The sequence below is a fragment of the Arachis duranensis genome, chromosome 9 (genome assembly GCF_000817695.3).
Source record: "Arachis duranensis cultivar V14167 chromosome 9, aradu.V14167.gnm2.J7QH, whole genome shotgun sequence".
Taxonomy (NCBI): Eukaryota; Viridiplantae; Streptophyta; class Magnoliopsida; order Fabales; family Fabaceae; genus Arachis; species Arachis duranensis.
In genome coordinates, this window is record NC_029780.3 from 112,976,873 (window position 1) to 112,979,666 (window position 2,794).

A 2,794-nucleotide genomic window follows, 5' to 3' on the forward strand; every position below is an offset into this window, starting at 1 on the left:
TTTCATCCCTCAGACTTCAATAGCAATGACATCATCTTGGACGATCCGGTCGTCATATCAATTCAATTAGGAGATTTGATCGTTCGAAAGGTCCTACAAGACCCTGTTAGCAGTGCTGATCTTATTCTTTTCAACATTTGAGAAAATGAAATTAAGCAACAACATCCTCCAGCCATCCGTAGGAGATTTGGTAGGCTTCTCAGGAGAGCGGGTGCCACTCTTGGGCTCAGTGTGGTTACAAACCACACTCGGTGAGCACCCACTATCTAAAACACAAGATATTCAATATCTCGTGGTGGATTATTTTAGCCCATACAACCTTATACTTGGCAGGCCCTTCTTAAATAAATTTGAGGTAATAGTGTCCACAGTGCACCTTTGTGTAAAATTTTATGTCCAGGATAACTTGGTGCCCACAATTCATGGCGATAATCGAGAAGCTCGACAGTCCTACAACACAAGACTCAAGCCACTAAAACGTAGAACAAGAGGAACACAAGTTAATGTTGTTTAGAGCAAACAACCAACGATGGCCGAGTTAGATCCAACGACCGACTTTGAAGATCGGCCAACACCAAACGAAGAGCTAACCAAAGTAATTTTAATTGACGATCCAACAAAATTTACTTTTGTAGGTACATCCTCAAAGGAAGAAGAAAGGGAAAAACTAAACACTTTCCTAAGCCAAAATGCTTATTTCTTCGCCTGGACTCCCGGTGACATGCCAGGAATTGACCAGCCCGTGATTACTCACCGACTGGCAAAACGTAATCTCGGTACTGAGAAGCGCTTAGCCTCGATGGAGGAAGCTAAAAAGCTCATTGACGCCAACTTCATCCGAGAAATCAGATTTACAACGTGGTTGGCCAATGTTGTTATGGTAAAGAAAAACAACAGTAAATGGCGCATGTGCGTCAATTTTACCGACCTAAATAAAGCTTGCCCAAAGATGCATATGCCTTACCTTGTATTGACACTTTGGTTGATAACTCTTGTGGTTATGGTACCTTGAGTTTTATGGATGCATATTCTGGTTATAACCAGATCCTTATGCATCCATCAGACCAAGAAAAAAATAGCTTTTATAACTGCATATGGTAATTATTTTATACCATCATGCCTTTTGGTCTTAAGAACGTAGGGGCCACTTACCAGAGATTAATGAACATAATCTTTGACAAATAAATAGGTCGGAATATCGAAGTGTACGTTGACAACATGGTCGCCAAAACACATATCGGAAGTTCTCACGTTGCCGATCTTGAGGAATTTTTTGCACAGATCCGATCATACAATATGAGGTTAAACCCTGAAAAGTGCGCCTTTGGCGTTCGGGGGGACAAGTTCCTCGGGTTCATTCTGACTAGCCGAGGTATTGAAGCAAATCCATAAAAGTGTCAAGCGATATTGGACATGCAAAGCCCCAGGACAATAAAAGAGGTCCAGCGACTGATTGGAAGACTGGCAGCCTTATCCAGATTTTTACCCTGTTTGGCATCTAAATCTTCTCACTTTTTTTAGTGTTTACAAAGAAATATGAATTTTCAATGGGATGAAAATTGTGAAACTGCATTTACTAGTTTAAAACAAATCCTTTCAAAACCACTGGTTTTACAAAAACCTAAGCTCGGAGAGCCACTTTACTTATACTTATCTAGTACTGACTCAACTCTTAGCTCTGTTCTTGTTACAGAAAATGACAAGGTTCAGCAACCTGTTTATTTTGTAAGCAAGTCACTGTATTTTCAGAGTCATGTTATTAATATCCGAACAGGGCAGCCACTTAGGTAGGTGCTCGACAAACCCGATCTAGTACGAAGGTTGATCAAGTAGTCAATTGAACTTTCTGAGTGTGATATTTAATATCAACCTCGGGGATCTATCAAATCACAGTATTTGACATACTTTGTTGCCGAACTCACTGCTCAAACACCCGACAAAGGGAGCTTCGAATGGGTATTATTTGTCAATGGTGCTTCAAACCCTTAGGGATCAGGAGCGGGCATCCTCCTTGAAAATCAGGATGGCATAGTGCTGGAGCATTCTCTTCATTTCTCATTTAAAGCATGTAATAATTAGGCCGAATACGAGGCCCTCATTGCTGGGCTCAGGTTAGCCACTAATTAACAGATTAATGCTATTAAGGTTTAATGTGATTCCCTATTGGTTGTTCAACAAGTTAGTCAATGTTTTCAAACAAAGGATCCCATTTTGTTAAAATATCTGGATGTGGTTAAAAACCTTCAAACTAGTTTTTCCAAAATTGAGATTAACCATATCCCCTGGGATCAAAATCACCGTACTGATATTTCATCAAAACTAGCCATTACATAACCAAAAACTGTAACTCTTTTACAATCAATGTTAGATAAACCGAGCATTGATACAGCCAGCATTTTTAATATCAATGATGGAAATAGTTGGCAAAAGCCTTATATTTAATATCTCCAAGATGGGGTTATTCCAGATGGCATAACCGTGACAGGCCTCCTTCTTTACTCTACTAAACAATACTCTGTATAGGCGAGGATACTCTCGACCTCTTTTAAAATGTTTAGACAAATCGGAGTCTTACCTTATTTTAGCCGAGGCCCATAATGGCATCTGCGGGATCCACACTGGAGCCAGAAGCCTAGCGCAAAAGATACTTCTCGCAGGGTTTTATTGGCTAACATTATGGGATGACTTCCGACAAAAAGTTAAAGCTTGCGATAGTTGCCAGAAACATGCTCCAATCATCAACATACCAGCAGAAAACCTCCATCACTCAGAGGTAAGCTAGCCATTCAATCAG